This window comes from Pollicipes pollicipes, unplaced genomic scaffold, assembly GCF_011947565.3.
Source record: "Pollicipes pollicipes isolate AB1234 unplaced genomic scaffold, Ppol_2.1 Scaffold_2555;HRSCAF=2994_pilon_pilon_pilon, whole genome shotgun sequence".
NCBI lineage: Eukaryota > Metazoa > Arthropoda > Thecostraca > Pollicipedomorpha > Pollicipedidae > Pollicipes > Pollicipes pollicipes.
Genome location: NW_023596136.1, coordinates 45707422 through 45721796, shown reverse-complemented (window position 1 = coordinate 45721796; position 14375 = coordinate 45707422).

The window sequence follows — 14375 nt, the reverse complement described above, 5'->3', positions numbered from 1 at the left end:
TCATTCAAATGCAAGAATAAAAACAATTGTATGATTTTGGTCATCATGACGTAAGTATGAAACAAAGGTCACTGAGTTTAAATGAGCATCAGTGACTTTTTGCTTAGAACCGATATCTATATCCACAGGGATTGCATAAGAGGGTCTGGGGCACTTTGGACGCGGAACTTGAATTTGATCTTGTGTGACCTAATCTGAACCAAAATTAAAAATGCAGCAGCCTCATGTCTTGACATAAGTGAGTCCACATGCACGGCAGCCCACCCTGTAAATTTTGTGTCTCTAGTTTTCTTGCTTCTTTTGTATTTCAGGGGGTCAAATTGACCTCCACCCCACCCGAATAAAGGGTATTCAACGCCCCCCCCCCCCCGACCGGGCGCGTGTTGAACCAAAACCGGTCTAAAATTAGCACCCAAAAGCGCGACGAAGTTACTGCCTACTACGCTCAGAAGAACCCTTGAAATGTGCCAGCCCCCACCTCGACACAAATATTAAATGAAACAGATACGAAAACCCGACGATCGAAGCCACCCGACTAAACCTTTGGCGGTAACCGTCCGACAATGATCAGCGAACCAACGCTGGGCATTTCGAACATGCCTAACGTGAGTGCTGCACTACAGCCTGAAGTCCGCCTTACGGCTGCCTGCAGGGGTTTTCCGTGACAGCCTACAATAGTCGCGCACGTCATCTTACGGAATCAATTCTGAATCACACGCGTCCAACAGTGTCTAAAGCCACATAGCATCGACCATACGTTGGTTACTGAAACCCAGTTTCGTTCATTTAAGCTCAACAAAATAGCTAGCATCCCCGGCGACAACATCTCACACCGAGCCGGAGCGAGAAAACGTGTCTGAAAAAAACACCTGTACAGCTAGATGAGACTTCTGCTTCCAAACTCTGAGAGAAGGGTAGATCAAATCCGGGTAAAAGTATGTGTCTAGTGTGTTTAAGGGTCAGTTTGAGTTATTTTCTCCGACCAGGGCCCAAAATCTGTTTCGCTAAATTCCACGCCTGTGGCGGAAGCTTAATGACGTTTAAAGTACGCACTCAGTTGTTCGCAACCACTGGCACGCGCGCGGGATTTCATAACGGATACAGTACGTTCGACAAGAGTGCCTACGCAAAGGGGTTCGTATGCATTGATGGCATGGAAGTAGAGTTGCATGTCTGATAATCTTATGGGTTTGTTCCAGGAGAGCTCGGTCAACCGGATACAACACCACGCATCGTCAGCCCGTGAATATCGCTACTAAACGTGAGCTCCGCGGGGTGATCTAAGGAGTAGAAGTCAACTGTGCAACGTTTAGCTCCAACCGGCGTGCGGCTTAAAGTGATTGCCTTTGCTAATGCTGGACCGGGTATGAACAAGACCCTGACCAACGTGGACACGATAAAGCTTTCGACAAAGGGATACTGGATGTCATGTCGCACTAGATGTTAAACCGCACTAGGTATCAATTCGCACTAGATATCAACTCGCATTAGATATCAACGACCACTAGATATCAATTCGTACTCGTATAGTGGGTGTTAAGCGCGCGTCTGTGGCCGTTTCGTGCTGCCGCGCGGCTGGTCGGCCGTCGCTCGAGTCGTCGCCTACATCGCGCCGTCTGGAGGCGCGGTCGTCGCCCTTAAGTGCACGCCCCGTCCCGCCAGGGCTGGTAAGCTCGGTACGTGCCATCCCGTAATGGGGTGCGGACAAAGGTACGCATAGAAAAGGATTGTCTGGAATTTATCCGTTGGAAAAGCTCGCATGGCTGATAATGTTCGGGTACACAAGAAAGCAAATTCGCGACATCAAAAGTTCGCTGTGTAAAACGGCCGTAAATGATAGCATTCGCATGGCAAATGCTCGTCGGGAAAAGGAGCCACGAAGTCGTTTACACATGCAGATGTCTGTGGAGCTCCTATGACAAAAGTACTGACTTCCGAATTACATTCAGTTCGCATGTCTATGTATGATGCTGTCACACAAATGTTCAGCAAACCGTTCGTAAGAGATAAAGTTCGCTTGACAAAAGTCCATACCCAAAGGTTCGTGTGCAGATGCGTAAGGAAAGTTCGAGCGTCGGTCTCCATCCTTGGTGCGAAGTCTGAGGCGAATTGTCGTTGCGCGACCACCACATCGTGTCAACTGGAGACGGGGGGGGGTGGGGGGGGGGGTGGAGGGAGAGCAGAGGATGCCGGTAAAAAGCACAGGATAAATTAAGTTAAATGCTACGACCATCTTAGCTCTTCATGACACGAAATAAAATACCCTCCGGTTGGCATCAAATGATCCCGAACCAATCGGAATAACGCTGAGGACAATGGGAGCTGGGCTCAAACGGACAACATGACAAGAAAACATGCTCACCGCAGTCCAGTGTCCTACAATTGCCAACTTTGGGTGTAAAGCAACATTTTATGAGGAGGGATTTTTCACTCCTTTTCCCAATATTTTGTGTGAATTTTTACTTCTGTCTGACATTGTCTAAACGCACGTGGCAAACGCCTATTTCCCTTTCTGAGGTTTTCAAATGTCATCCAAAACCGAGCTCACTTGAAACCACCAAGCATAAACGAGGCTCCACAGAACCTGGACACCTATGGCTATGTCCTGCCTCACCTACATCTGAGTCATGTCTATGTATGCACAGAGCAAGGGCGCCAGGTACCTCCAAGCCCAAGAACCCCAGCGACTCCAGCCGCTTGCACGCATTAAGTTTGGTTTGTTGACAAAATGTATCACAACCGGCAGCTGTATGCCAAATACAAGGTTTTCACGCATCCCTTTTTTTGGTCTCACCACCACACCACGAAAGCGGAGCCTGGTGCCAACACCAGCAAGGCTCGGTAGAGAATTTCTCTCCGCGTATTCCTTTTTCCAGAGGAAACTTGACCACTCAATTGCATCACTTCCGAAATGCAGGAATGAAAAACTCCAAAAATGTCTTCTAAATCAGATTTACAAGATGAATATCACCATTTGAACACTCATGTTAGCAAACGAGTGTGATGCCACTTTATTCTTCCTTCCTTTTCGATTGCCTTTAGAGGCACCATCTGTTGCTTAAATGTTGATCAATTTCGCTGCAAGATGCTTCAAATGCAAACTTGTACGTATTTCATACATAAATCGGATTAATTCGCCAGCCGCCCAAACATGTTTCATATGCACCCAAGAGTGAACAATTCACAGGAAATGAAGGAGACAATCTGAAGCACGGAACTTTTTTATCGCCATTTTTGCCCTATTAAACCCTCGGTTAACCGTTTTCTTGGTTCATGGCGGTGCTCAATAATGATAAATAAAAGCCCTTCGAGTGTCTAACATACCAGCCTACCAGACATGACTATCCTTATGCTGCCATAGAGAGCTTTGGGACAGACCTGACGCAGTTAACACAGAAGTGCTTGATAGCGAAATTCTGCCCTCTGGAAATGTTTGTCATGCACACCTCTTACTTGTTTGTATTTTAATCTCGTAGGTTGGTGAGCATGATTGATATCTTTATTTGGGGGGTGAGTGGGATGACTCTGTCTGCTAGCAGACCGTGCAAAAGGTACTGACTTTTCGTTTTGAGGAAGCCGGAAGAAGCCAGTGAATATCCTGTGGACCAAGTAATTGCTTACCTTACATGCTTTCAACACATGATTGGTAACTAGAGTAAGCCATTTCCTGTTTAAATCCATCGAGTTTTGTCATGAGGTAAATTATGATGTCACAAGGCATGCAATGGGATTATTTTCTTCCATATTGTCGATAATTTACCACAAATTTCTTGAAGTTGTCCATCAAAGCTGCTTCAATCAATTGTTTTTTATAGTTGTCATCGTTTGCTGACTGTCAAATGACTGTACTGTATATATGCATTATATAGTTAAATATTAGCATGTAACAAATAGTCAGATTATCCCATTTAAAATGTGAAGCCAACATCCTAAACTGTGTCATTAAATATGAATAAGCAAGCCTAAATAGATGTCTTTGCTGCAGCTGAAAAGCAAGCAGCAATACTAGCATGGTTATCTAAAATGTATGTTACCTTTGGAGAAGAGAAATTGTTTTGTGAAGCATACCCGTTATTGCCCTTGACATAGGTTAACCATGACAATCAAAATGAGCTGTTCAAAGTGATTTAAAGTGTTTTGATCTGTGTGTTGTCAACTTTGTCTGGTGTCAATGAGCATACACAAATAAACTGAATAAAAATGTAAGTTGAAACCAGCCAAAAATTAGCTGTATCTTGTTTTATCACAAGTGCTGCTGTCAACAGATAGATGAATTGATATGATGTTCAACATATGGGCTACCCTAATTAGGTGAAGTTGGTTAAGTGCATGGCAAGTGGCAATAGGAATTGTGCAAGAATCAGTAGCTCACAGCTGCTGCTGTTATACAAGCTGGTTAGACAGGATGAGATGAAGCAGGGCCTCTTTAGGTCAGGCATAGTTAGGCTACTTTTATGGAAATAGCATTGGCATTTTGTAAGAAACAGCGACAAAATGTTTGTGTTCCCTGACCCCATCTTAACAGAAGCCAGAGGTATGTCTGTTGTGCTTGACTTGGTGATGGGCTGATGTGTAGGAGTCCAAGTTTTTGTTTGTTTGCGTGTTTCATGCTTGTTCAATTATCTGTGTTATTTTGTTATTGAATTTGCTTGCTTTTTTGTGTTAAAAGTGCTGTGGAAGGGATGTGCAAAGTGCAGCATCAAATTATCGGTGTTCATAATTTTATGCTCATTACACTGTCATGAAATTACTATGCAATATGTTCTGTTTCACTTAAATGGCCTAAGATGTTAAAAAACAGAACAGTTTTGTCAGGTTTCTGATATAACGTCCCTGCCAACTTGAAATAGAGGTCTTTGTTTGCTGAAGCATCAGTCACGAGATCATAAGTTCCATCTTTTGTGAATGGATTTTTTCACCCCCGCGCGGTCTTTTTGCGATGAAATTTTTCACTCCCACCCTATGCTCTGTTTATTTTAGAAAGAACGGAATTAAACTGGTCAATCAATTCGTCACGAGCGTCACTCTGAAATTTTCAAGCTCAACAAAATTGATCGGAAGGCCTGCAGGACAGCACTGCGGATCCTCGAAGCATAGCAGTTTTGGATGTTTGCATCGCTTGCAGCAGCTTCATGTTCATATGGTTGGTCGAATATATATATATATATATATATATATATATATATATATATAATATATATAACATATATATATACATATATATATATATATATATATATATATATATATATATATATATATTATATATATATATATATATATATATATATTGGCACTGGGGTTATTTTCGTTGGCAATTATTTTTACGTTCTAAATTCATTGCCTACCTTCGAAACAAGTTACGCTATACTTCCATTCGGTGATTGCTCCAAACTGGTGCTGTTTCATGAATAACATGGGAAAATCCCAAACACAGAAAATTAATTCGCTCAGTTTTATTGAAGGTATTCAACAAAACGCTATACATTCAGCTACAGATATATGTACAACACGTCCAGCTCAAACACCCCACACGTAACTCCCATCCGCCCCGTCAAGCTCCCCCGTCTTATCACGCGCTTCATCTGTGCCCACACTAACTCTATCGGGTTCAAGTCGCAGTGATACGGCGGCAGGCGAACGATCCGATGACCATAATCTCTAGCAAGGTTGTCCAGAAAATATTCCTCCTTCCGGTTCTGGGACTTGACTAGCTCCAGCAGCTCCACCTTCCGCATGTCTTCGTCGATGGTCACACCTGCCTTCTGCAACCACTCCTGGATTTCCGCTTTACACCAGCTAGAAGTTGGCACTTTTTGGCACAAACGGGGATGATATGAGGCATTATCTATGATGATCACAGAGTGCTCTGGCACGTTCGGAAGCAGGCACTCGGAGAACCACTTCTCGTAGCAGTCGGCGTTCATCGACGTATGGTAGTCGGCGTTCTTGCCATCGGTCCTGAGGTGGAGAAGTGCGCCCGGTATAAATCCTTCTGAAGAGCCGGCATGGACCATGATAAAACGTTTTCCTTTTCCAATGGCGTTCTTCCGTCCGTTGACTTGACTGCCGTCCAGTCACGCCAATTCCTCCATATCGTACTGATTGTACCATGTCTTGTCGGTATAAATAATTTTGCCATCGGGAACTTCTCTACGCAGCCTCCTCATCTCCCGCAAGAACTGGCATCTCGTTGTTGCATTATGAGTTTTCTCTATCAAGATCTTGCGCTTGTTGATCCTTCGGTACCTAAATCCGTTCGCGAGTAGGTGTTTTCTTGCGGTGGATCTAGACATGATGACGCCGAGCTGTTCGTGAAGAGCATCCGTGATGGTGTCCGGAGTAACATGTTTTCCGTCTATGTACATTTGATGTACCATTCTCCTCATCGCACAAACATCGAACGGATCTAGATCCACCCTTGGTCTTGCTGTCCCTTGGTCTTCTTAATAATGGACTCTCCCGGACGGCGTCGTCGTCTCCAGCCTTCAACTTCATGTCCCAGTCTTCGACAAAATGTTGATACACATTATTAACAATTTCCCTACTCTGTGCACCGAGAATCCTTCCAGACGCTAGATTAGATTTTTCATTCATTGGTAAGTAGGTACTAAAGCATATAAAATATACAAAAAGACAATGAAGTATACAAGTAAAACAATATTAAAACTTTTCACTGCGTAAAATATTACCGCAACACCAAAGTGATGGCGGTCATGATGCCGGTAATTTTTGGGCTACAACACACTCGAATAATGACCCACGCGCAAAAGCCGTGCAAAATCGTTGGCAGCACTTTAATTCCGTTCTTTCTTACGATAAACAGAGCATAGTTCAAAAGCGATTCTAGCTCCCTGCGGCGCAGGCCGCCCGCCGTGTTTGCTGCGTCGCCGCTTTCTCTGCTATAAACGCGTGGTGCCTGGCGCCGCCTCTGCTCGGCCGACAGTCGGCTGCTAACCTCTCCTCGGGCCCAATATGACGTCACTATGGAGAAGGCCGGATCAGCCGCCAGACCGAAAACAGGTTATAACGGGAGCGATGCGTGTTTGATTGCGACGAGGTCGATGAACTGCGGGTCGTGGCATCTTTGGGTAAATTGCCGGAGTTTGTCCCAGCGGTGTGGCGTTTGGTGCGTACAGCAGGCATCTCGAGCCATGTTTCGAGGCTAATGACGCAACGGAGGGCAGCGCCACGAGACAACGGGCCGTATTTCTGAGTGCGGTTGACGCAAAAATTTTCGGGTGACTGGAAGGCCTGACAGCAAGAACAGGGAGGAGGCGGGCAAGAGGCTCCCCGCTTCTCAAACTGGCCAACAATGTTAACTCGCTCCCATTCCCCCCACCCCAACAATTTTCAGGTTTCTTTGCGTTCAGCACTTACTTTTATGCCACATGAAACATACATGACGATTTACTTAGGTCGCCAGCCATCTTCCTCAAACCGCACTGGATGACAGCGCATCATGTCGTAGCTGGCAGCAGGTCATCCGTCCATGTACAGCGTACGGAGATATTTAGATGCAAACTCCAGGCTGCTTTAGTGTCAAGGGCTCTGTTATGTCCTTTTATATTGTCTCGGTTCTCTTGCCTGACTGCTCACTCCCCTCAGCATAGCCCCATGGAGTTTAAGGTGGACCTGTCATAGGCCTTTGGCCTAGTCCAGCTTGCCAGCTCAAAACTAGGCTTTCATGTAATGCCGGGGTTTCATGTAACTTTCGCAAAATTACTGCTTTGACGCCCTCTGGTCGAAATTTTAGGCAGCACTCGAGATGCCACGATTGCGCGAGCCTTTTTCATTGCCAACATTGGTACGCTATTTGCTTGACCAATGCACCATCCCGCACGTTCGAGCATATATAACGGTGCCGGCATGTTCGAGTATGTGCCCACAGCCTATACGGCTAGCAGCGACGATCAGAAAGCCTGAGTTTGCGGGGGGGGGCATCTCTGAACGGCTCTTTTCTTCTTTATTTCTGGTTCAGGGATAGGTGCTTGCCAGCTGCGTTCGTCGGGCAGGGGCAAAACAGTGCACCACCACGCACCTCAAGTGCCAGGCAGCGCGTGTGATGCATTTGTCTAAATGGTGCGATTTGGTGCCCTGTGTCATCGAGCAGGCTGTGGTAAACGTAAAAGTTTGTCAGTCCCAAACAAGCAAAATTTTGAATAAGAAGGTCGTTCCGACTCCTTTCCATTATTTTGGGCTGCTTGTGTATAGCCATGAAATACTTGGGTTTGTTCTCGAAAATGCGGTAGCCTTTTCTTTCTTAACCCATTAACGCCCGACCATAGTAATACCTATTTCTCACCAGTGATTTTTTATATCCCGCGCCTCTTGTGGTGTGTTTGATGCTTCTTGCCAACCTGTGTATTGCGGTTCCATGTCACGCCACGTCGATGCGATTTTTCCCGAGCGTCGTTTTTTGGCCGGCTGCGGCAGGGTTTCCTCAGTTACCGGCTCCTGGTAACGTACTTCCATCTCGCCTGGTACGTCGACCACATGTGCTGTACCCAGGTGTTCATCGTGGCCGGTTTTCAACGGTTTTTTAGTATGGGAGGTTCATAATTTTGTCCAAAAAGTCTCTAGCAGGTGGATATTGAAGGTTGATCAATTGTCTATCTCTTGTAAAAGCGTTGTTTTGATATCTCTTCATGTTAAAGTGTGATCCTCTTAAATACCACGAATGTTTTTCATTTTGCCCCTGGCTTGGGGCAAAGCAAAGCAGTATTCGGGGCAAAACGGACAAGTAACGGAATTGAATAAGCGAAATAAATGTTTTCAAAGTTATCATTTTTTATGAAAACACATCAATAAATGCCTTGTTCGGTGAGCAGGTATTTATCTGGACATCCAATAGCCATATTTCTAACGTATGGGTTCTCATATTTTGTTCGAACCGTCCCACTCCATACTCGTTTTCTCAGTATGATCCCCGAATGTTAAAAAATTATAATGGCCAGCAAATGTGTATTGCAGCTTGGTATGAGACAACAGTCATTGCTGCATGACTTAGACACAGAACTAGAGAAACACAGCCTGGTGGTTACTTAATGAGACGACAACGATCGAGTCTCAAACGCACAAGTCATCGAGCAAAGTTCGCTCAGGAACACTCACTCGTTCTTCTCATCAATCCACTTCTTAGTCACTGTGAACGCAAAACACGAAAAGAGCACAACCTAGTGGACCCGTGAGCAGATACGACCTATGGCGAAACTAGACAAGCCATCAGCCTGCTTAGTCATCCCGGCATAGTTTGCATACGAACACGCACTCGTCCTCTTCATCAATCCCTGCACGGGCATCGTGCGCCCATTTCCCGCAGAGAGCAAATCGCGACCGAGACTCGCTCGATTTGGACATGGAGAAGAAGGACCCGCAGTACAGGCAAGCTACATCTTCTCGTTCGAGGACTCCTCAAAGGTAAGCTTTCACGGCGTACGGTTCTTTTGTTCGCGCTGCGGTTTCTGAGTTTCTACACTCTTCCTTTTTCTTCCTTAGGCTGACTTCTGTCGTCATTTTTCTTTCCTCCCTGTCTACCTTCTTTTCCTTTGAGTCTCATCTCGAGTTCCTCCTTTTATGGTGACCCAGTCAAGACACATGTTTTACCTTTCTTTCGTCCTTTACCTCTCTCCCCCTTTGGCTGCACTTCCGGCACAGGGGGGATTTCTCGGGGAGACGCATAGGAGCTTGCGGGTGTGTCATTTTGACCTTGGGAAGCATGGCTCGGTCCAGCCGAGCATGGCACTTCTAGAACGTCATCTTCATCACCGCTAGAGCTTGAGAAATCATCTGGCAGGGCCCCAGTGGTGAGCAGCTTCGCCGGAGTTTTGGCATTAGTCGAGCTTCCCTGCCCCGATATTCCAGCCTGCGTTGCGTCTCCGGCGACAGTTTCCGAGGACTCCCGAATTTTCGTGCTCACCGAGACATCAGCGTCAGAGGGCCCAGTGTAACGCTTCGGTCTTCGGAGCGTTGTCCTTCCGGTCACCAACGTCCATCAGAGAACGGCAGTCAAAAGCTGGCTATATTCGGTCCGAGGTCCCCTTCAAGCAATGCAGCGTCACGACACTGGTGGTCGGGCCGCGTCCGCTTCTCCCTGACCGCTACCGCCGTCTGACGCTACGCAGGATGCGTCAGACTAAAACCGGAGGGGCCGCTGGGGGGCGCCGGTGTTCGGCCTCCAAACACTGGGGATGGGGCGTTCTAGAACCTTCCGCGTTATGCAACACTAATGCGCATTGACAACAACACCCGGCCCGCATGAAGCAGCGGCAGAGGCGCGCTATGCTGCAACCTTTGCAAAAGGCATCGATGGCTATGAGTAATTGCATTCGACTTATCTAATAATTAGCATACAGGTTAATGCGGGCTGACGCGTTGACAATTGGCGCAGCACTGCCGCAGTTACACGCACTGCCGTGGTTGCACACTTACACGCCTTACACGTTACACCAGACATTAGCAGGGGAGCTGCTGCTGAGTTGAGACCCACTGGTGCGTCTGCGGTGCCGGCCAGCGAGATGCTCGTTGTTTCTGCCGCCGCGAAGTCTTCTTCGCCAAACGCATGGCGGTTTGTGGGAAAGATCCCCGTGACTTCGAAGCTCTTCAACGCCGTCTTCACTGTTGCCGCCTGCACGTAGGCTGACCCAATCAGCTCCTCCATATCATACAGTGTGATGACTTTATCAGGGTTGTTTCAGAGCCACGTACTCTGACCTTGGAAGAAGAAGGTGCTGACGGGAAGCATGAACGTCCGGTCCAGTGGTGTAAGGCGGTGTGAGGTGTGCGGAGGAATGGTGAACATCACCACACCTGCTTCCCTGCACAGTAGGATGGCTGTGATGCCCTTGGTGTGGCTGGCATGTCCATCCAGTATGAGAAGGACTGGATCCTGTTTCGAGGGCTTCGCGTGCTGTATGAAATGGTCAAGCCATTTCACGAACAGCTCTTTCTGCATCCTGCCAGACTCATGGTACCGCACCAGGCTACCTGGGGGAAGACCTTTCTCCAACTGCTGGTTGGCCCTCTTTCTTGGGAATATCGCACCTGGAGGTATGTAGCTCCCCGCAGCGTTGATACACATCACCCCGGTAACCAGCGTGCCTCGTTCCGCAGATGTCAGTTGGCCGACCTACTTGCACCCTTTCCTCGCCAGCGCCTTCCCTTGTTTTGTTGCGGCCGTGTTGAATCCCGTTTCATCCATGTTGTAGATGCGTGTGGTACCGAACTGGGCAGAATCCATCTGCGACTCAAGGTTGTGAAGAACGCGTTGACATTGACTGAGTTGAACGCCGCGGCGCGAACAACGCTTGTGGCTTCTGGTGTCCTTAGTGAGACCGTGGGGTTCTTGCGGAAGCACCGTATCCACGCCTCCCCTGCCATCTTCGTCACCGTGTTGAATGGGTGAGTAATTTTGTCTCTGTTTGCGAACTCATATGCGAGCTTCTTGAGGCCAGTCAGCGTTATTCCGAACATCCGGTTTTGGAGCTCCATTATGTGCTGTACCAAATCTCACTCCTGAGCTTCCGTGAAAACAGGTTCGTGTCGACCCAGGACCTTCTCTGTGGCCTCTGTTATTGACATTACCCGTGCCTTTATCAGCCGCCTGTCGAGACCAGAAACAGAAACTTCGGGACCAGAAAGCGGCGTGCCGCTTCTTTGGTGGACATTTTTCCCACATTGACTGCTTCGATGGCCTTTGCCATCGTATCCTGCTTCCAGGATTGCCGATCGGTTTTTCTCTTGTAATTTCAAACCATTCTTAGTCTGGCGAAGTAGTTCCTCTAAAAAAAGAACGTCAGCGTAAACGTTGAACGGATTTGGTAGGGCCATTTTCCCCTTAAGGCCCCCCCCCCCCATCCATCCCTCCCTGGACACTTCAGTGTACCTATACTCCTTTTTATAAACTAGGAAACCGTTTATCTGCTATGAAAAATTAAGTACAATTGTCAAAGTGAAATGACTAACTGCATGCCTATAACCAGTTGGTAATAGGGCATTTCATTTCTTGTGTTAAATTAGTGACGTCTAATATTAAGGGCGATATGATAAAACACCTATGAAATACTATACAACAGGTCCGTCCTAATGTTTAAGGAACAAGAAACAGTTGAGCTTTTTAATGATTTAAAAGCAAAACACTGAATCGTATATGTTTTAAGAGTATGTGAGGCTTTTTCCCACTTTATTGGAGTTAGCAGCGTTTCTGGGCATAACATGATAAATAAACATCAAAACTTATTACAATTTGCTGGATCTTGCCCATAAACAGAGAAAAGAAAACTTACATTTATTTTTTACGCCACTTCTGTCAGACAGAATACCTATGTGTTAGTTCCTGCGCCAGTGCCTGCGCCTGCAAAGACGCCCTTAAAATGCACGGAAAAGTACGAAATGTACTGTGAGTTTTATGCGACAGTGACCAAAAATGTTTTAACCTTTTCCATAGCCTAAGTTAAGATGTTTTTAAGATGTTTTTTCATAGCGGGTTGGCCGAAAGTCGTTGCTTGTTTGCTGACTAACAAGTAAGTTATAGGGGCTATCAGATGGGCAAATGCGTGATACTAAATCAAGTCATCACAGCTAGGTACATACAATTCTTATTTTAACAAATAAGCTTTGTTAAACAACATAATTACAATATATGAGGCCTAAAAGGAACGATTAATATAGGCCCATCACACGCGCATCTTAAATAGATTATAAACGACAAATCGCAAGGCCGCACATTCCAAGTTTGACGCAGTAGTTCGACCACTATTTAATCATACAACTGAAACAGGATTGATTCACTTGTTTCGGGCTCTACTCATGTGCCTGCTACTACCATTGAAACATTGTGTTCATGGCTTATTTAAGCTTAAGCTTCCTTGCAATAATCGTATTTCAGGTGGGGCAAAACGGATCTTTTGTGTCCTACGCTCCCCCGAGTGCCCATTTTGTGCCAACCATTCTGCCCCATGGACGCCAACAGCACAACATGATTCGACACGCAACGAAAACTGACCCGAAAAATTCACAATTACTCAGAAAGGATCTGCATGTATACACCATCAAAGCGCGGCAGCTTTGAATTCACGTAGAATAAATTTAAATACGTAGAAATAATGGAATATACTCGTAGAATAAACAACGTTCAAATCACCACGAAAATAATAGCAAAAAATGGAAAGCGAAAACTCACGCCTCCTACAACGACGGCCGCCGACAGAAAGGCCCGGTGCACGTTATTTCCGTCCCCTGTCAGAGAAGCTTTAATTTAAACGATTGATTTCCGATGGCGCCATCTCTAACAGCCGAAATCGGGGTGCCCGTTTTACCAGGGTGCCTCATTTTGCCCTGTTTTCCCCTACTTGAGTATTTTCTTTTTTCTTGCATGATACATGCCTTTAATTACACGATTAATGTGCCTTGTTGACTCTAATATCGTTTTGTGCTGTTGTCTGAGTGTTTTTGGCATTATTCAATGATGCTTAAACATTTACAGGCTGCAACAAGTTGCGGTATTTTGCCACGATACGATTCGATGTTTTATCGGAAAGCGAAAGCCAACCGGCCAAATACTGGCACCAGAAACATGGACAAATTGTTAGCCGGCATCATTTGAAAAACCCTTGAAATATGACAACCCCCAACCCGACGGGAATATTTGATGAAACAGTTTTGGAAGCTTGACGATCGACACCACCCGACTAAACCGATGGCGGCGGTCGTCAGACAGTGACCACTAAGACAGCATTAACCGTGTCGGACATGCCAAACGCGAGAGCTGCGTTGCTGTGTGCAGCCTGCCTTACGGCCACCGGCCGGGGGTTTCCCTGGCGTCCTTTAAAAGTCGCGCACATCAGCTTACGCTCTTCACTCCCAAAGCAGTACACGTCCAAAGACGTCTGAAGCCAGATAACGTCGAACCTTGGTCCATTACCGAAACATAGTTTCGACGATCGACCCAAACAAAATGATAATGATGCGCGACAACATTTTCCGCTGAGGTGGGGCAAAAGAAACGTATAAGGGCAACTTTGCACTTTCCTACTTAATTGAGTGTGAATCAAATCCATGACGTTGAGAGGAAGGTGGGTTAAATGGGCAAGAGACCTATTCTAAGTATACTTAAAGGCAGGGCTTTCCCGCTCAGCTCCCTAACTTATTTTGTGAAACTACATCGTTGCGGTCGGTGGTTAACGACCGTGACACGTAACGGACTCGCCATCAGATTACTCAAACGTCGTGTCTAGGATTCAGGGCTCATTTTCCAAGCAGGGACAAGTTGGGGCTCACGTTTTACATCGGTCGGGACCCCTCAGACAATGAAAGGCCCCTGTATCGACCTGAGGACCACAGTGCACAACAGGGACACAGTATGGCAACGAGCCCAA